Here is a 22,882-nt window from a genome sequence, read left to right on the forward strand (position 1 = left end):
CAAAAAAAAAATTCAACTCTCTTTCTAAACACAAAAATTTTAGCCTACTAAATTAGCTAAAAACTAAAATAAACTAAAATAGCTAACTTCTCAAACGAGGCCTATAATAGACAAAACCTGAGTCCTACAATAAACTAATTACATTTCATAGATTTCCATTTGAACTTGATTCACAGTTGATAAGAGCAGGAAAAACAGCTTTAAATTTGATCAACATTTTGCTATTAACCATAATAAAGGGAGTAATTTAAATTTACAAAGCATTTAGCCAATATGACATTTCGAAAGGCACGAATAAAAAAATATGGCATTACATAAGGCATGAATATTGGCAAGCCTAAGAAATCCATTGACTGTTCGTAGCAGCAAAGAAATCCATTATTGAAATTGGAAGGTCATCCCCGTTGCGCCTTCAGGATGAAGGTTGAAACTGATCTCCTTGTTGATGGATATATGCTTGAGAAACTGGTCATTTAATAAAATTTTGTTCCAGCTGTGGAAATCCGAAATGATGTGACTTCAAAATCCCATATCCATTAGCAAAAGTAAAAATGATTTCTTCCTGAAAAACAAACCTGTTAGAAATTAGCAACACAAATAAAAAATAAAGGAAAACTGTTGAAAGACAGAGAGTTTGGTAGATGTTTAACTCTTCTCCGTTAACAACTTTGCTTTTTCGTTAACTCAAGGGTGGGAATCAACTTTGTATGGTGGCGTGGCGAACAAACTGAAATCTGAATTTGTGTCCAGATTTAATTGGCGCAGAGCACCACATATGATAGGACAAATAGCGTTGTGCTATAAGACTACTGAATAATTTTCCCTTTTGGTATCTGTTTCTAACCACATCCACCAATCACGTGTAGTGTTGATCAATAATGCTTAAACTTTACAAACTACATTTGTATAGGCATTTAGATTGATTGACTCTAACAATTCCTTTTTAGTTTCTATCCATAGTCATGCTGGACTGTCTATTGAAATATAGAGAAATTAATGAATAAAAAAAATGACAAATTATAAATACATTCTTGAAGTTTATTTAAAATATGAATTATCTCTATAGTTTGAAAAATTACAAATATTTTGTTGTTAAAATTTTTTATTTAACAGAATTGACTGAAAAAATAAAATTACTGAATAATTTTCCTAGGAAAAGAGGGAGAGTCCGGCTTCTCACTCTTGTGATTTTTATCTTTCTACTAAATTCTAAACCAAAAAACAACAACTTTTTGTTTATATCACCAAGATGATTGTCACAATTTGTATGGATTAAAATCATTAGAATTCTTAAAGTAATACATTCTCAAAAAGCTGTGTATTGTTTGTGTTGATCAACAATGATTATAATATTAACCAACTAAGCCTAGCTTGATTGGCCAACATAACTTTCTTAAGGGCTTAGGCCTCGTTTGACAAGTGGTGATTTTAGTAAAAAAAGTCAAAAATCACTAAAAAAATCAAAAAGTCAACAACCTATACTAAAAGGTCAAAAATTCTCTTTTCTCTCTACTTTTTGCACATCTTTTCGTAAAAAATCAAAAAGTCATCCCAAACATACTAGTTTTTTTTTACATTATATTCTTGGTAAAAAGTCAAAAAGTTACTAAAAAAACCTGTTTCCGAATGAGGTCTTAATCCCTAGGGGGAAGTCATGGGTTAAATTCTTCATGGGAGGAGTTGAGTTAAGGAGGCAAGCACTTGGTGCTTGGCAAATGGTAGGGTTAACTTCTATAGGTGTTAATCTAACAATTAACAATTAACAATTAACTTTCATAGATTCAAAAAAAAAAATAAAAAAAATATTAGGTGATCCTATCATATATTTAATCCAGCCCATTTTCCTGAGTAAGGTATTTCTACAACTTTATTTCCACAATAGGGTGGGTTTTTAATTTATTCCCAACATAGGGTAAATTGGGTTTTGAAAACACGCTTTTTTTTAAAAAAAGTTGATGGAAATAATAACAAAAATATCTCATGAGAAGCGTGTTTTCAAAATACATTTTTCAATAAGTCATGTTAAAAAACTTAATTAAGCAAAAGTGAATACAAAAATTATAAATCACATAAAAATATCTTTTAATTTTTAGTTTTAGCTTAAATATTTTTATTTTCTAGTTAAAATATTTTGTATGTATAAAACGGGGTTTTTAATCTTGCTTTTTATTTTTTATAAAATATGTTTACAAAACACGTTTTTACGTTTATTCTTTTTGAAAACATTAAAAGGTGTAATCACGTTTTTACACTCTTTTTTAAAAAAAATAACATAAAAATATTAGTCATTTTTTAATATTTCAACTTAAGTGTATGGACTAAAAAAAAATTGAAGCGTACTTGATAAATGGATCATTAGCTATTATTGTCAACCAATTGAAATGTCATTATTGATCTTGTTTAGTATTTTTTTAATTTTTTTAGAAAATCGGTAAAAAAAATTATTTACCGATTGTAAAACTAGAACAATTATATTGTTTCGTCCCCCAAACTTAGGCCTTGTTTGGTTTGTGTTTCTCAAAAAATTTTAAGAAAAATTCTCTACAAATAAGTTTTCAAAAGTAATCAAACCAAACAAATTTTTCCAAATTTTTTTTCCCAAAACTTGTTTAATTTACAAATTTTCCAAACAAATCTCTCTCTCATACACATCAAATCAATCACTTTTTCCAAAATTCTCTCTCAAAATAATTTTTCAAAACATCTTTTGAAAAAAAATCAAACCAAACAAATTTTCGTACTTTTTATCTCAAAACATATTTCTCAAATACAAACCAAACAAGGCCTTAATAATTGACCTTTTGGCCCCGTTTGTTTCCAGAGATGGAATGGAGGGGATTGATAGTGAGGGGATTAATAGTGAAGGGATTGTTAGTGAGGGTCGTTTGTTTTCAGAGATAGAATGGAGGGGATTGATAGTGAGGGGATTAATAATGAGGGGATTGTTAGTGAGGGGATTGATAGTGAGGGGATTAGTAGTGAGGGGATTGATAGTGAGGGGATTAGTAGTGAGGAATTGTTAAATTATTTTTATATAAAATAATAAAACAAATAAAAAATATAAAAAATTAAAAATTATATTTTAAAAAAAATTTCCAATATATAAAAAATAAAAAAAATAAAAAAATTTCTAATCCCCTCACTATTTTTCTAATACCATCTCTAACTCCTCACTATGAATCCCCTCCCCAAGGGTATTAGTAATACCAAGGTATTAGTAATACCCTCCCTATCTCTCAAAACAAACAAGGTATTAGTAATACCAATGTATTAGTTAGTCCCAAGGTATTAATAGTCCCAAGGCTATCTCTCAAAACAAACACCCCATATACTAATCCCAAGGTACTAGTAATCCTAATCCCCTTGCTATAACCCAAAACAAACGGGGCCTTTAAACTTAATTTTCATATACAAGCTAAATAAACTAAAAATTAGTTATAAGGACTAATAGTCAACATAACAAAAATTACAAGTACAGAGTTTGACAATTACAAAGATAATTGAAACACAAACTCCCACAATCTCACTGTGGAACACTTAACTTCACACAATACTAAATTATGGAAAAACTGATACAATTTAGTACACACGTGAAGTTCTAATCCTCGTTCAAATTGGGAATCATAGAGTCCGAGTAATTCGAAAGCTTAAGGTGTCAGAGATAATTGTAAGATCCTCTATGATAGCCTTGACAGGGCCAACTCTGAGGTAAGACAGGTAAGGCCGTCGCCTCAGGCCCCCAAATTCTATCTAAAAATAGGGCTCCGAAATAATTTCGATCTTATGTTTTATTTGGTTAATTATTTCGGTCTTAAGTTATGTTTGGTTTATTAAAATAAAGTTGAATAGAGTAATCGTTTCATCATAATCTCCATTTTCACGTTTGATTTACAAAAAAAGATTACAAATGAAATCATCATCCACCATTTTTAGGAAAAAGTAATTTTATGATTAAGGAATGATTGATACATTCAATTCAATTTGATTTCAGTGAACCAAAAACTACATTATAGTATTAGTAGTTTAAAGGGCAAATTGAACCTATATTTTACTATAGCGATCCCAGTTTTTCCTCCATTGGTTATTGTATTCCGGACCCAGTTCCGAAGATGTCTGTTGTTGTATATGTTTCTTTCCGTCCTTTAATTCCTTATATTTGAGTTCTAGAATGTATTGGGCAGGTTTGTAACAAGTTGGGTGTGTTTTGAAACAAATGGTTGCTGCCTAGATTTTGATGTCTTCGCTCGAGCGAGGCTTTTATCGCTCGAGCGAGCTTTGTGTTTTAGTTCCTTCGCTCGAGCCAGGGTTCCTTCGCTCGAGCGAGAGTTGAGTGGTATGTCTGGTGGCTCGAGCGAGAAGTCTTGCGCTCGAGCTTGCATCTGCGTCTAGTTTTGGACCTGAAGGTTGCATTTCTTGGCTCGAGCGAGCTTTCCTTCGCTCGAGTGAGCGAGGACTATGTTTTGGGTTTCTTCGCTCAAGCGAGCATTCTTTCGCTCGAGCGTGCTTCTGGGTTGCAGACCTGAAGCTTTGTATTGTTGGCTCGAGCGAGGCTTTCTACGCTCGAGCGAGGTTTCTTTGTATCTGGTCGCTCGAGCGACCATTCCTTCACTCGAGCGAGCCTCGAATATATCAGTTTGCAGCATCATCTTCTTCTTCACTTTTTCACCATTTCTTTTACACAAACCCTAGATCTGGCTGCTCTTCTCTCTCTACATACCTTCTCTCTATAAATCCATCTAGTTCTAGTGGTCCCCTACCCTAGCCTCTTTGTATAAAAGGTAGAACTTGGTGTGGGCTACATTTTGATTCGAAAATCTTTGGGTTTGGAGCATCTTGAGTTTTCTCCATCTTCTCCATTTGATCTCTTCATTTGAGGTAGGGATACCCTACTCATTCTTATGAGCTTTAACATAGATTTTAGTCATTTTGTATAAAATGGTGGGTTATGGTTAATTTGGGAAAGTTAGGGTTTATATTGAAATTATATAAAGAGGGGTTTTGTGTTTTAAAGCTCCATGTGCATATAAGGCCTTGGGAATATGAGTTTGTGAGTCAAATTAGTGGAATTTGGTCTTAGGATCAATGTTTGAGAAAAGGGGAAAATGTCATAATTAATATGATAAATTAATTTGCATAATTACTATGGGGGAAAATATGGAATTATGAAATTGAGTTGAAAATCATGAAATTGGAAAATTATGGAATTGAATGGTGTAGTTGGATAAATGAATCACTCACCCATGAAAATGTTGAGATTTTATCTGTTTGATAAATTTAATATCTGTTTGGAGATAACCGTTTTGGGCTGTCAGTAGAGGATAGTCTTGATTGTTGTAGACACTGTATGTTGATTAGGGAAAACTGAAACTAATCACTTGGAATATGTTATTGAATATGACGGTTGGAATAATACATCAAATATGTGTATTGATTGATCATTGTATATGATAAGTGTTTAAATACATTGTATATGCATATTGTTTGGAAGGAGATAGGGGATGTACTCCATGGTTTGAGAGGAGATATGGGATGTACTCTCAAACCTATTTGGGAGGAGATAGGGGATGAACTCCATTGATAACTAAGTTGGCCGGAGTGTTGTCACTACCCAAACCCGCCCCTATGGGTTTAGCACCGTAACCGGCCAGTAATCCGAGATTACCGAAGGCCTGCTTAACCGTAATACAGTAATACAGAGTACAGGGGCTGGCGGAAGCCAATACAGTAATTAAACATTGTCCAATGAGCTGTGACAATCTGTATGCAAAAAGACTTTTCATTCAAATATATACAGTCAGACAAAACAGTATGTACATATATACAATCGTTCAGTTTAGGGACCGAATCCCTATTAAACAGTACCGTACAGTAAACAAAACAGTTACAGAGACCGAAGGGGGAAATAAAAAACACCCCTAAGCCAAAGCTTGACAGGCTCGGAACCTCGCATTGAGGCACATAGGTTGGCTTGACAAAACTGGAGTTTAACCCCGACGCTTCTAGCCACGGTCTGGTGCCTGTACACCTACATATATATATGAGCAGTGAGCTAAAGCCCAGTGAATAACACAATGCGTAAAGGGGTTAAGAATGAATGTCCTTACAGTAATGAAAACAGTTCATTAAATCAGTATTTCAGTCGTTCAGTCGATACAGTCATATGTGGTACATCCATTAGCATAACAGTACAGTAAACAGTAGGTCTTAAAAGACCGGACAATAAACGATGGCCATATCAATCAGTAAACAGTAGTGGTTCCAACAAGGGAACCGACAGAGATCTCTATAACAGTAACAGTAAACAGTAGTTGCTAAGGATGCCACAATACAGTTCAGAATATAGGACATACATTCATTCAATTAACAGTATCAGTTCAGAAAGAAGTACAGTTCAATTGTTCAGAAGATAATCATTTTGAACATATCTTTACACAGTTGTTACTCACAGAGTTCTGGGCTACAGTAAAGCTAGAGCGCGTCCCCAGTCGCCAACTCTACACAGTTTACAGATTGAACACACACTAAGCTACACAGTCGAGAAAGATAACAACTTAATCCCTAATTTGCCTCGGTGTGGTTCTACATCTATATCCTCATTAAGATGCCTTAAACTAGGCCTAATAATGCCTAGGATGAGATGAGGATGCAAAGATGCACTTTAAAAGCATTTTCAGAATTTTCAGAAAATAGGGGTCACGCTCGAGCGTAGGTTACTCCGCTCGAGCGGACATGCAGACAAAGGTTTCCGCTCGAGCGTAGACTTACCCGCTCGAGCGTTCTGCAAAACAGTCAAAAGTGCTGGATAGGTGAAAATCACGCTCGATTGGGCGCTCGACACCCGCTCGAGCATGAGACACAATGTCCCGCTCGAGCGTCAATTATTCCGCTCGAGCGGACTTCAAAACAGAACAAAATGCTGGGAGGACGATTTCCACGCTCGAGCGCCAGTCACCCCGCTCGAGCGTGAGTCCAAATTCTGGAAATTTCAGATTTGAACCTCAAGCTCAAATCCAAGTTTTAAAACCATAAATTTCGATCCTCTTGGGCCAATTTTCTGGAAAACACATCAAAACTCATTCTTTAACATGATTCTAAAGCTCAATTGTAAAATCAAAGCCCAAGGGTGGTTCAAATAAATCCAATTCAAACCAATTTTCATGAATATGGAGAACATGCAAACATGCATGAATTAAAACCATTTCAAAGCTTCAATTTGATGCTCTAAGGAGCCAATTGTTCCAAAAACAAGATGAAAACATGGTCCTAAGCATTAACATGGACATGCATGTAAAAATCCATGAAGAACAACTTCAAAAATGCAAGAGTATGCCATGCATGCAAAGATTAAGCTTCAATTCAACACCATTGAACCAATTCATGCCTTAAATCACTAAAGACCCAAGAATTATGCAAGAATAAGTTCAATTACACAATGAAGAAGGTCAATGATCTGCCTTAGGTCTTGGATTATGGGTCAATGTTGCTATCAACCTTCAATTCTACCAAGATTCAAGCCAATTCACAATGAAACAAGTTGAAATCAACTCTTCTAGTTTCTCTCTCTCTATGGTCGGCAATAACAAGGAGAAAGGCTGATGAATTGTGTTGATTCAATGTGTATACAAGTCTCAAAGTGTGTAAGGTAGTGGCCACTAATAGGGCAAGGTTGTAATTAAATCTAAGTTGTGCAATTTAACTTCATTTTAATCTAATTTAATCATACCTAATAAGTTTTCAGGTAATTACACCATAAAATCACATAAATCACGATGATCATAAAACACTAATCGGTTTCCGGTTTGGCCGCCGATAAGGCCCTCAATTTGCAATTTAACCATAAAACCATGAACAGATAATCGGACAGTCAAACAGATAGATAGTGCATTTAAACAGATACAGTCAATCAATCAGTTTCAGATTTCAGTCAGTCAGTTCAGTATTTCAATCAGTTCAATTACTTCAGTTATCAATCACAATTAGTCTCAGTTTATTCAGTTCACTTATCAGTCATAATCAGTTTCAGTTTAACGGTAATCAGTGGTTATTCGGTAAACAGTGACGAGGGTTGTTACAAGTGTCCAGAGTGAAAGTCTCGAAATTCTAATTACGTTTGCATAACGTAGATAATTGAAGTATTGGAAGTGTTTTGATATGAGTTGTAGTCTCATTTGAATTGTGGGTAATGAAAGTGTTTTGATATGAGTTGTAGTCTCATTTAACTATTTGGCTAGATAATGAGCCATGTTTATGAATTTGAATTTGATAAGTAAAGGAAAGAGGAATGAAACATGGATGTATTTGCCATGGAACCGGAATATGTTGTGAGTTGGTTTACAAGTGTTAGCCGTTTATCGAATGCTAATGTTTTAGTTATTTCTCATATTTGGTTTAGTATATCTCTACTGGGCTTTGACTCACCCTTTATGGGACATCATTTTTAGGTACAGATGGTATGTCACCTCCAAGGACGTAGCTTGGGAGGCTTAGAGACTGAAAGATCTTTTTGTGTTATCTTTTCTGTATTACATGTAAATCAAGCCAAAGGCTTATTTTGTATAAAGAGTTAGAACTCTTCTTTTGTTGAACCCAAGTGTTGACTTGGAAAGTTGTAAGCCCGTGGGGCATTTACTTTTGTTGTCAACATGTAATACTTTTGTAATGAATACTCTAATAAATGAAATATATTTTATTCTCTTATGTCTATTGATGTCATAAATGTTGGGTTCAATTATAATATTTTGAGGGTGTTACATTTACCCTTTGCGTTATTTTGGTCCCTACACTTTCAATTGGTATAATTTTGACTCTTAGTTTTAAATTTTGTGTCAATTTGGTCCAATTGATAATATCGTTAGTGTTTTTGACTGAAAATAATCACTGAATTAGTTAAGGTTAAATCACTGAGGTTAGTAAATTTATAATTTTACTCTAAAAAATATGACACATGTCACTTATATGCATATTTTTCATAAAAAAAAATGCTAAGAGCAAATCATAAATTCAATATTAAAATCAAGTCAATTGAAATTACAAAGACCAAAATGACGTAAGGACCAAAATACAGGGACTATTGTCACAATTTGCTCTAGTTTAAAAATGAAATTTTAAACAAACAATTGAATAGGTGAATTATCTAAAAATAATGGATGGTTATTAGCCAAATGTATGAATTATTTATAGAATATTATTTGACTATACAAATTATGATTGTTTCTGGAGAAATAATTTTTTTTTAAGTTAAAGTTAATCAAATTTTACAATTTAATTTACTACGTTAGGAAAAAGTGTGAATAAATTAATAGTGTTAACAATCGAAAATATTCAAAATTTATCTCAATAATTATGATTTACGTCAATAATTATGTGTACTATATGCAACAAATTTATAAAAGGTACAAGCAAAAAATAAAAATAAATTTAAGATTGTAACTATTTTACCAATGTATATATATTTTAAAAATTGTATGAGAATCGAGATCTCATTTTCTAAGTTCGTCTTACACCCCTAAAAAGTCAAAGCCGGCCCTGAGCCTTATTAGCATTTGCAAGTTTCAATCCATTCATTTGGATTCCTTCTTTGCCTCCTCTTTGCGGAGTGCCTATTGATGATAAATCTCATTTGATCAATCATTCCTCCTTTGGTGTGTGAAATGAGTAAAACAAAAAATAAATAAATGATATGTACTAAGAGCAAATAATGTGGCAAAAGAATTACCCATGACAACAAAATGTGACAACAAACTGCACAATATTCATTGCAATCGTATGACATGATTAACCTAACCAAAATTAAAAATAAAAACATTTTTTTTGTCAAACAAAATTAAATCAAAAGCATATTACCACCAATACTTTAAAAATCCTACCACAAATAAAACTCTAGTTACTAAAACACATAATTGCTTAGTGGGATTGAAACCCACTATTGAAAGCATTCTTAACAATTACCACTTATTTCCTTCTCTTTTTTTTCTTTTTTTTTTTTCTTGTTTCTTTTTTCTTTTTTAGTGGGATTGAAACCCACTTTGTTTTTTATACCAATTTTATAAAAAAAAGCAATCTACTATCTACTACAACTATAAAGCCTTTTTATTTATTTTTTAAAGATAATTTATATGAACTAAATTTCAGGTTTAGATGCTTGAACAACACATCTACAACTACAAGTTCTAAGGCTTGGGTAAAAAATTAAAAATTAAAAAAAGGAAAAAAAAAACACAACTTGTAATGAGATGTTTATGTAAAGAAAACATGATGGAGATTGTAGCAACAATTGTGACTACAAAAATGCTAGGAACCATACTTAGAAACCATAATTTATCAAGAATGAGTTTGTGTGGTACAAAATTAAATTGATGAAATGTGCAATTCATGAGTGAAATGAATTTGAATTATTGATTTCTATTTATGAAAAAATGATGGACAAAAAAATTTGAGTTTGTAATCTTGTTATTATGATTATATCTGCAACCATCTTGTTTATATTGCGAGACAAAGTGAGAATCATATGCATTGAAATGTATTTATCTTCAACGAGAAATATAAAATAGGCAAATTACAGAAATGGTCCCTATAGTTTACCCGTGTTTTCATTTTGGTCCCTGTACTTCTAATTACGTCAATTTTGCCCATGCAGTTTGGTTTTTGGCTCGAAACGGTTCAATTGTTAACGGTGGTTAGACATTTGGACGGAAAAGCAGGCCAATTTTGACTTTCTTGAACAATTTTGACTTTCTTGAGTGTTTTTGGATTAATTCAATTTGTTCTCCAATAGCATCACTCAAATTTAACTCATTTAATAGATGTTTTATTTAATTTCATTATTTAATTATTATTATTTTTTAAAATAAATTTATTTAAAATTTTAATTAAAAAATAACATATATTTTATTGATATTTTATTTATTTAATTTTTAAAAATAAATTTATTTAATTTTGTAAAAAATAAATAAAACAAATTTTTATTTAATCAGCTAAAAATAATTAAAGTATTAAAGATATGTTTAATATTACTATTACTTAGTAAATAATTGAAAAATGGTAAAATAGTCTTTTGCACATTTATCTTTATCCAGTTCGTTCAACCAAATATTAGATTCACTAAAAATAGACATTTCACACATTAATCCCATGATATACCAATCCCATGGAAATAATCTCACCCCCGTAGGATTGTTTAGTCCCTCATGTGAGGGATATGGAGTCCCTCATATAAATTATAAATTATAAATTATAATTTATAAGGCCATAATGTTTAATTTATTATTTTTAATTAAATTAAATTAAATTTATAATTTCTATTTTCTATTTTTTATTTAATTTAATTTATATATTAATAAAAAAATATATTTTTTAAATTATATTAAATTAAAAATATAATTTAAATAAAATTAAATTTAAATTAATTTAAAAAATATATTATAATTTAATTATAATTAAATTAAATTTTAAATTTAATTTAATTTAAAAATATAATTAAATTATATTATATTATATTAGAATTAAAATTATAATTATAATTTATAATTTATATGAGGGACTCCATATCCCTCATATGATGGACTAAACAATCCTAGGGGAAGATTATTTCCATGGGATTGGTATCCAATAGAACTAATATGTGAAATGTCTATTTTTAGTAAATCTAATTTTTGGTTGGACGAACTGGATAAAGATAAATGTACAAAAGACTATTTTACCATTTTTCAATTGTTTACTAAGTAATAGCAATATTAAACATGTCTTTAATATTTTAATTATTTTTAGCTAGATTAAATAAAATTTTATTTTATTTTATTTTTTACACAATTAAATAAATTTATTTTTAAAAATTAAATAAATAAAATATCAATAAAAATATATGTTATTTTTTTAATTAAAATTTTAAATAAATTTATTTTAAAAAATAATAATAATTAAATAATGAAATTAAATAAAACATCATTAAATGAGTTAAATTTGAGTGATGATATTAGAGAACAAATTGAATTGATCCAAAAATACTCAAGAAAGTCAAAATTGTTCAAGAAAGTCAAGAAAGTCAATATTGGCCGCTTTTCCGTCCAAATGTCTAACCACCGTTAATTATTGGACTATTTCAAGCCAAAAACCAAACTACAGGGGCAAAATTGATGCAATTAGAAGTACATGGACCAAAGTGAAAACATGAGTAAACTATAGGAACCATTTCTATAATTTGCCCTATAAAATATATATACCAGATTAATATTCATGTGCACTGCATGTGACCTTTTATTAGTTAAAACAAAAAAGCCAAACATTATCAAATGGGACTAATAATGACATTTAAAATGGTTGACAATAACGGCTAAATAGTGCACTTCAGTCTTTTTTCTTTTTTTTAAATCCATACACTTCTGTTGAAATATTAGAAAATGACTAATGTTTTCAAGTTAGTTTTTTTATTATAAAAAGAAAAGAAAAAATATTTAAATGTAAAAACATGTTTACAAAACCCGCTTTACACATACAAATATTTTAGCTAGAAAATAAAAAACAAAAACATATTTTTAGTGTTATTTATAATTTTCGTAAAATCGTGTTTACAAAATCCACTTTTGATTAATTAAAATTTTTAACATGACTTAGGCTCCATATCAATTTGAAATATTTTACACAAAAAAAATGCTTTTGTTTTTGTTTTTCTACCTTTGGTTGACACTTGAAACAAAAATACTTTATTGTCGAAAAGATAAATTTTGATCAATAAAATGTCATTTATGACTTTTTAGTGAGCTAATATATTTATTTAAAAAGGCTAAGTGTGTTGAAAACGTAGTGAGTGAGAGTCAACTTTGTAAAAATTATTTTACGAAATTTTTAATGGTAAGTCATTTTTGAGAAAATAATACAAAAATATTTTTCTTAAAAAATGTTTTACTTGTTTTTTGTTCAACCAAATTACAAAAAATGAGTAAAATAATTTTGACAAAAATATTTTACATCAAAACAAATAGAGTCTTAATCAAAAATATGTTTTGAAAACACACTTTTTATGACATATTTTTAATACTATTCTAATCAATTTTAAAATTGAAAAAATGTGTTTTCAAAATAGGTGAAGCATCAATAAATCCCAAAATGTGATTTTGTGAACTGTTTAGTCCCATTAAAATAGAAATTACACAAAAGGGTAGTCACTTACATGTTTGGATTTAATTTTTCAGGGATAAAAGTGGGTTTCTCTAAATATAAAATTACACATTTGGGCAATTCGCAACATAGAAGTTTTGGATTTACCTTCTTTCTTGAACAAATCTCACATTGCGAACAAAAACGTAACACTCTAATGTAACACATTAAAAAACTTCTTAATGTACTTTTTCTAAACGTTACAATGTAAACTAAAAAAAGAAATTCTTTAGTGTATTTTTCCTAAACATAACACTCTAATGTAACACCAAAAAAAAAAAAAAAACACTCCTTAGTGTACTTTTCCCTGGCGTAACGCTCCAATCAATGTAATCCCAAACGTAACATTCCAATGTAACATACTTCAATGTAACAAGCACAAAATACTAAAAACTCATTAGTGTACTTTTTCTAAACGTAACCCTCACAATTTGAAATTATTAATTTGTCCAAAACTTATTAAGGAATTTTTGTACTTCTTTTGAAATGATTTGCTTTTTTTGGAGTGTTAAATTAGAGTGTTACGTTTGAGAAAAGTATACTAAGGAGCTTTTTTATGTGTTACACTAAAGTATTACACTAAAGAGTTTTTTTAGAGTGAGTGTTACATTTGAAAAAAGTACAATAAGGAGTTTTTTTGTGTGTTACATTAGAGTGTTACACTAAGGAGTTTTTTTTTTTTTTTTTTTTTTGAAGTATTATATGAGAGTGTTATATTTGAAAAAATACGCTAAGGAATTTTTTTTTTTTTGTAAGTGTTACATTGGAGTATTACGTTTGAGTGTTACATTAGAGTGTTACAGTTTGAATTATACATTTGTCCAAAGCTTATTAAAGAGTTTTTGTACTCCTTTTGAAACGTTTAAAGAATCCCATATCCTTTTAGAATGTTTGAAGAATCCCATATTTTAATTCATTGTTGTACTCCTTTTAAAATGTTTTCTAAATAAAAAAGATTCTCATACAAAAATTTACCCAAATTTAATTCTCACATATTATGTACCTTACCTTTCTAGTATAAAAGAAAAAAAGAGAAAAAAACATAACAGAAATAAGGGTATAACCGCAAATTTAATTTTTAAATAATATATTCAATCTACGTTTCCAAAATCACTGGGACTAATTGGTCTATAAGAAAATCCTTGAGATTAAATTATCACCATTTCTCAAAATAAGATTTATAGGTAAATTTTCAATTCAAAATTCATTTTATTCTATATTGGGTATAAAATAAAAATTCACCTTATTGCGAAAATAAAATTGTAGGAATATTCAGAGAAATGGGCTGGGGAAAGGCCAATATTGGCCCATCATCGAATTCCTGCCTAGAGAGTGAGTATCTATGGATGGTCACCGCCGACTAGTATAAGCTGTTGGATATCTATCACCCCATGTAAGGGTGATCTCTTCTCCATGTGCTCCATGTGAAGCCAACGCACAAGACAGCTTGCCAACTGACAAGCCACAAAGGTGGACGACCACTTTTGTAAAGGAGAAGGAGCTGGCCATGTGCAAGGACAGCCAAGCTCTCCACCATTCTGTTAGTGTATAAATGGAGGCTGAGGGAAGAGTTTAATTAAGAGAGATAGAGCAAACCAAAGAGAGTGAGAGATGTGAGGCGGAGAGACCATCTCTCTCGGTGTGAGCAAGGGATACGAATGAGTAGGTGAGTGAGGAGAGTGTGAGCTCCTCCTCTATTGTAATCTTTCTGTAATCTCTCCATTGTTATAGTGATAACCGACTACTCTCCCGTGGACGTAGGCATTGAGGCTGAACCACGTTAAATATGGTGTCTTCTTGAGTGTGGGTTTGTTTTTCTGTTTGGTATAATTTCTGGAAGGTCTTGGGCGGGATCCATGATCCCCTACAAGTGGTATCAAAGCCTCGTCAATCGTTTTCAGAACAAAAACAGTGTGTTTTTCGAAACTGTCCAGAAATCAAATTGCTCCAAATTAGCTTTTGAGCATACCAGGAGCAAGGTCTCGACGAGAGGAGTCCAGAAATGCAAAGCAGAGCCCGAGAGGACCCTGGGCACGCCATCACACGCCCCCTGAAGACTGCGTGTGAGTCCTAGTCTCAAAACGCGCCGCCACGCGCCGTTTAGTGTTGAGATCCATCTCTTAATCTGCCGTTGGATTTGGAGGGGATAGATCGTTTGCATACACGGTGAAGTCAGCGGGGACTGTTGGAGTTGTGCATTTACGATGCACACGCCTTTTTTTGGCTATTTTTTGGTAGTTGTGAAGATGGTGCATCATCTTGTGTTTGTCGGTTGGAATTACAGTTGAAGGAATTTGGAGTTTGCTCGACACTTCAGAACTTTTTTTTGGCTCTTGGTACTTTGTAAGTTCATTTGAAGTTTGTTCCAATACTTCTGAACTGGTTAGAGCCTAACTGCGTCCACAGTCCAGTTTTGTTTGGTGGAGAACTTGACTCAATTCTTGGAGAATTTGTTTGGCTCTCTTGATTAATTCGAGCTTGAAGAGAGCAGCATTGTGTTTGATGGTTGATCAGACATGATGTTTTTTGGTACCGCTTTTGAAGTTGCTTTGACGGAGAATTTGAAGTCTCTCTTGTTTAGTCTCCTCAACATTGGTTCAAGCGGGTTGCTCGCCATGTTTTATTTGGAGTTGTCAAGGACAACTTGTTTAGCGCCTATGGAAATTGGAACTTGGCACTATGGTGGAGCTTGAGTTGCAGAAAATCGAAGAGCTAGCTCGATCGGTTCTGCATGTTCTTTACATTGGCTCAATGTGATTTTGAGCAATAAAATCTACTGTGTTTTTTGGAAAAGCGCTTGTGTTTTGTATAGCAGATGGCATTCAGTTTTGACTGAATGGTTGGATACCTAGGTTGTGGTATCGATTTTTAATTCCATGGCGGCTAGGGGTGTAATCGAGCCGAGCCTAGTCGAGTTTATCATTGTTCGAGCTCGGCTCGATTTATTTTCAAGATGTTCGAGCTTGGCTCGCATAAAATTTTTCTAACTTGAGCTCGGCTCGTTATGGCTCGTTAGCCAAGTGAAATTCATGGAACACTTGAAACAAGACTTCAAGCCAGCCTACTACTACACATAACATAAATAGATATCACTTTGCCTTGAACAACATTGTGTAAACGATGTGGGACAGATTGTTTGAAACATGATACAGCAAAATGACGCCGTTTTGTTGTTGTGAGGAATTGCCCAAAAGAGTCCCACATCGGTCCATGACAAAAGTATGCTCAAAGGTGAATGCTTATAAAAGTCTCACGTGGTTGCCCATTGCTTCTCTAGTCAACTAAAGCTGAAGCAAATGATTCCAAAGTTGAAGTTACAATATATATATGTATGGACACTTATATAATAGGAAAAATGGACACATATATAATAGAAAAAAAATTGTAAGTTTAATATTTTATTAATTATATTTATATTTATTTATATATTATATAAATATATACATGTTGTATAATATATATATATATATATGTTTGAGCTCGTGAGCCTATCGAACCGAGTATTATTAAGCTTGGGCTCGGCTCGTTTGTTAAACGAGTTTAAAATTTAAGCTCGAGCTCGGCTCGTTTATTAATCAAGCCGAGTTCGAACGAGCCTTAACGAGCCAAACTCGAGCTTGTTCATGAACGACTTGGTTCGTTTGCAGCCCTAGTGGCGGCGAACGCACCTCTTGATGAAATAGAGTAGTTGTAGATCTCTCAGGCGAGCTCGAGCGCAAGAGGAGAGATAGAGCCATAATGAGCACTCAAGGAGTATGGGTGCAGGTACTATGCTAAGTGTGGCATAGTTGGTTACTTGTACAAATCTATTGAAGTTGCTTTGGCAGAGAAAGCTACTCTCAACCGTCAATCTGGTAGTACAAATGAAAGATGTGCAGGTAACGCGTATCGCTGAAGTGGAGATCAGGGATTGCAAAAGGCATGAACAACAAGTGTGTGGAAATGTTGGGAAGTTGTTCAAGAGTGCAAAGGGCAAATGCTGATAAGTTTAGGATGGTTTAGAGGAAACTCCAAGCAAAGAAAACCAGGAACGTTGAGTTTCTGTTGCTCCAGTTTTGGCCGTGCAAAGACATACATGGCAGGATAGTGGCATTTCAGGGAAAACCTGTAGTGTCACAGAGCACTCAAAGGAGTGCAAGGCATCCCAGGCAGGGGGTGCTGGGCATCTCAATCAGGGGGTGCAGGACATCCAATCAGGGGGTATCGGATATCTTGGTTACGCAAGTTCAAACATAGCAAGTGAAGGCATCCAAGACAGGAAGCGTGGAAGAGATCTGTGAGAGATAGGAGCAGAGGCTCTCTCCCCAAATTAGAGAGTGGTGTGAGTTGAGTTGAGGATATAGGATTCCCTCCTCCTCTTGTATCTCTGGTGTATTATCTCTAGTTTCAGGGGGTGCAAACGTCTCAGTGAGGAGAAACAGACTATGCTGAAATTTAGGCATGACAAGATTAGCAACAGTGTGTGCAGTGGATCACCTCACATGGGTTGAGGGGGTGATTTGTTGGATATCTATCATCCTATGTGAGGGTGATCTCTTTTCCATGTGCTCCATGTGAAGCCAACACATAAGACAGCTTGCCAACCGACAAGTCACAAAGGTGGATCACCACTTTTGTAAAGGGGAAAGAGCTAGACATATGCAAGGGCAACCAAGCTCTCCACCATTCTGTTAGTGTATAAATGGAGGTTGAGGAGAGAGTTTAATTGAGAGAGATAGAGCAAACCAAAGAGAGTGAGAGATGTGAGGTGGAGAGACCGTCTCTCTCGGTGTGAGCGAGGGAGACGGATGAGTGGGTGAGTGAGGAGAGTGTGAGCTCCTCCTCTATTGTAATCTTTTTGTAATCTCTCTATTATTATAGTGATAACCGGCTACTCTCCCGTGGATGTAGGCATTGAGGCCGAACCACGTTAAATATGGTGTCTCTTTGAGTGTGGGTGTGTTTTTCTGCTTGGTATAATTTCTGGAAGGTCCTGGGCAAAATCCACGATCCCCTACATAAGCAGCAAACTGCAAGACACAAACAAACAAATAAAACCACCGGGGTGGTGGTCGAGCGGTTCTTTGCTTTTCTTCCATGCAAGATGTTTAGGTTCCATACTGGGAATGTAATTTTTTTTTTTCGAAAGACTGCAATATACTCGCAAAGTCTTAAGACACGTGGAGAGAGTTGGGTTAAATCTAGATTAAGTTAAACCTGGCCGTCAATCGATTACATGGCCTGCATAAGTTATGATATCCCCACCAAACCTTTTTTTTTTTTTTTTTTGTTAAAAAGAAAAAGAAAAACAAAACGAATAATAACACATTCCGTTGCACCATTTTTATTATTTATTATCTCAGTACCAAAATCGTCTCACATTTTTATCACAACTGAGGGTTTACTTTTTTTTCTTCTTCTTTTTGGATCGTTAACACAACTAAGGGTTCCAAGTACAGCGATTAAATTAAACACATGATGAAGCCCAAAAATATTCCAGTACGAAACAGAGACAAAAAATAGGTAAACTACGTTCAGCAGACAAGAAGAATAATTCAAAGAGGAGAAAAGAGAAAAGCAGAACAGAGAGATTGTGAATAAAAATTAAAAAAAAAAAAAACCCTTCATTACAATCATTGATCCCTCTGATACAATCCCAACAAAAAGAAGCTTTATACTCTCTTTCTATTACAAACTAACTACTTTGCTAACTAACCCTAACTGTCATAACAAACTAAATTGTCCATTTCTTCAGATTTCCAGCTTCTATTTTCCACCTGTATCAATACACATCACTGTTTTTAAGGTCATTCTGTTTTCTTTTCCTTTCAAATATTTCCTTTTTCTCTTCTATCTATAATTCTATATACCTCTACTGAATGGATTAATTTCATTCTCATTTGCTATTGAATCTGCATTATTCTTAGGTGCCAAATTGCCGATGGTAGTCTCAGCCTCCTCTTTGTATTTGGTAATAATGACTTCCTTTTATGGATGGTTGAAAACAGTACATTTTAATCATTTCTAGTTTTTTGTTTTATGGGTTAGTATATGTTGTGTGATCTCCATCTCATCGTTACCACAAAGACTGATGTAATTTATTTTGTTAAAATCAATTAGTTACATCAACATTTGAAATGTTGGCATATCATGGATTGGCTTCATCATAATGTTTCTAACAGCTACAAATTAATTATTTTAGTAATTTGTATTAGTACGTGATATTCATTTTCCGTTCAAAATTTCCAAGATGGGAACTAATGAATGGTTTCATTTTCTCAATTGAAATTATAATTTTTATTTTTATTTTTATTTTTATTCTAGAGTGGACAACTTCCTAACTCTATTACAAACTTGCGGTTGTGACTTTAAATGCTATCTTCCTTTTGTTGTTCAGCTTGGAAATTTTTTTTTTCTATTTTTCTCAGTGTTTTGTGAAAGAAAGGTGGTGTTATATACATCAATTAGTGTACTAACTGTGTACCAACATTACTTATGACATTATTATTGACCACACCCATTAATCACATTACAAATTTCAAAAACCTCTTAAATTACGCCACATCATCAATTGGTACAGTAGTTAGTACACCAATTGATACATATAACATTATTTGTCAAAGAAATATACAAAATTTTTGTGGATGGTTTAAATGGTGAAACCTATACTAACTAATTTTTTTTTTTGAACGCACCTACTAACTATGTTGTTATTACTTTTTTGTTCTCAAGGGTGTTCCCTTTTTTTTTTTTTTTCTTTGGTGGAAACATGTAGGGACCCTAAGTTTTAGTCATTGTACTTTAAATTCTAAGTTTCTAGTTAATTCTATTTTATCTTCCAATTTTGCTAAACTTTGCAATTAGGTCCAATGGAACAGTATATTTTTCTAGCCTTTATTAATTGCAAATAGGTATTTGTGTGTTATTTCATAACGTAGAAATATTCCTAGCGCTTGAGTTTTATTTCATGTTAAACCCTAAGTTTATTTACTAACTTTGGTAAAACGTTTTATTTTCCTTTTTCTGTGTATTAATTTCTTTTGTATATTAAAAGGTGGAGGATCCCCTCCAGTCCATATTTTATTTCATTTTAAACCCTAAGTTTATTTACTAACTTTGATAATGCATTTTATTTTCCTTTTTCTTTATATTAATTTCTTTTGCATACGTGGAGGATCCCCTCCAGTCTAAAATTTGAGGCGTTGTTCTAGCCCATGAGTCCTGTTTTGATAATTCAAACCATTCATTTTGTCGAGTACTTCGTGTATTTCATCTACACAAAAAAATAAAATAAAAAATAGTTCGATCCAATAATTGTAACTAGTTTAATTTATTGCGTTTATCATAGGAAAAAATGTATAGTTTATTTTTTTTGTCGTCCAATTTTTTTTTTTTTTTGAAAAAATACGGTAAATTGAACTAGTTACAGTTATCAGATTGGCGCTAAAGTGAGCAAAACTTCCAGGTGTCAATCCGATCGACCACCCAAAGCTTTTTTCTTGCTTTGTTGCCCAGCCTTGGTTTTATTGTCCTGTTTGCTGCTTTGCTTTCGTTGCCTACTTCTTTGCATGCTTTCTGTACTTTTAAGGCATCAAATAATTCTAAATAAAACCGAGAGATTAGAATTATGATAATTGGATGATCGAGGGATGTCCTGGCGGACGACTAGGAGGATGTCCAAAACATTTCACCAAAGTATTACACACCACAATGAAAAAAAACATTTCAACAGAGTATTATACAAGTTGGTCCTCTTGGGAGATGACCACAATTTGGGGATGTCTTAGCAAACGACCGGGAGGACGTCCTGGGGATGTCCTGGTGGACGACCGGGTTAAAGAATAAGAATATTTTAAAAGAATATAGTTAAAGTAGAGCGTTGTTGCAGTGTATGTTTAAAAAGTGACTAGCTAAATTAGTAAAGTGAAATTTTGGATAGCTATTTTAGCTATGTTTACTATACTCTAAGCACCACATCATTTCACTACAATGACCACAGTTGCTATTGTTATCACCACTACCACTACAGCTACTACAACCCTTCTGCCACTACAATAACCACCATTATTATTCCATCACCACAATAACCACCATCATTACACCACCAGCAGCACTCCCTTTTTATCTTAAATACATTATCCCTCCACCATTACCACAACCACTCTCTAACCTCCACCACCATTGTCATTGGCATTATAGGCACCATTGTTGCTCCACCTCCACCTCCACCACCACCACCACCAACTCACTATCACAATATAAAATAATAAAATATATTTTAAAAATAATAAAATTTTAATTTAATATTATATATATCAAACAATTTGTTTTAGTTTAGCACTTAAATTTTTATCAAATAGTTTTTCAGCTTAAAAAAATCAACATTTAGTTTTCATTATCAAATAACTTTTTAGTTTAAAAAATTCAGTATTAAGTTCTTAACACTAAATTTTCAGTTTTCAATTTTCAATTTTATCAAATACTACCTAAGCGAACATCTCATTTTTATGTGAACACAAAATGAAGCTCTATATAATGCAATTTTAAAATCCAGAATTGCATAGAAAAGAAAAAAAAGAAAGAAAAAAAAAACACATTTTAACAAGTGCGATAATTTTAACTTTCATTAATTGGAAGGGTGAAAAAGGAAAAAATCCCACACTACACCCGTGTAGTCTCTTTATATATATATATATATATATTGTGGTATCAAGAGGTTGGGATGATTTGGAGTCATTTATGATTTCTGCATCATATTCTATACTAGCAATTTCTTCTAGTAAGGAATTCCCCTTCAACTACTTACTCACGAAGAAAGGCTAGTTTTTTCTCCACTTGCGTTTTTTTTTTTTAATTTTTAATTTTAAAATTTATTTAGGAGGATATAGAGAAGAGGAACCGGGCAATTTGCATAGCACAACGGTAAGACTCGTATCGAAGTGTCATGTTTGGTAAGAAAGCGCCTCATACGCTAAACCAATCCTTGATCTTTGCCTATTGATTCTTCAAGCACAAGCAATAGTCAATTTTGGTGGGTGGGTATAGAGCAGTGTATATATGGGGTGTCATTTCATTTGTTTAGTGGTTTTTATTAACTGGTCTTATACTCAAACTGAATGTATGCATAGGATTTCTAAGTTATCAACTTTCCTAGATTTGAGCTGTGTGATCTGGTGTTACGTTCCAATAATTTATTAATCACCTCACCCAGTGGCTTATTAAAAATTTAATTGACAGTTTTACCAATTTGTTTCAAGAAATATATTCCAAATTGTCAATCTTTATCAGTACAAAAACTATGCAAACCAACTCAAAAATATGCTGCTGCAGTCTTTGGGGGCAGCAACAACAAATACATTTTAACTTCATTTTGTATTTGATTACAATCACACAAAATGTCCAAAACAAAATGTCTTCTTATTGTAGCAACTAATGCATTAATTTCAATTCAAGGAGTAGTAATAGTATTCACTGAGATTTCTTGCGGAAGTGGTGAACTTTGCAGGTCTAACTATGGAGGTATATATATAATTAACAAAATTTTGAAAATGTCACTTATAAAAGCACTTTTAGGGATAAAAACAATTTCGTGCCAAAATGTTTACTTTTTTAGACGAAAATTTTGGTCCCAAGAGAATAGTAATCCATATTGATGATATGTCTTGGACCCTACTGGTTATTGATAAATAATGTGAAGAAAATAATCAGCTTAGAAGAAATTAATTTGAAAAAGTATAATTAGCTGAAGCTA

This window comes from Camellia sinensis, chromosome 2 (assembly GCF_055761805.1).
Source record: "Camellia sinensis isolate YWXY chromosome 2, ASM5576180v1, whole genome shotgun sequence".
NCBI lineage: Eukaryota > Viridiplantae > Streptophyta > Magnoliopsida > Ericales > Theaceae > Camellia > Camellia sinensis.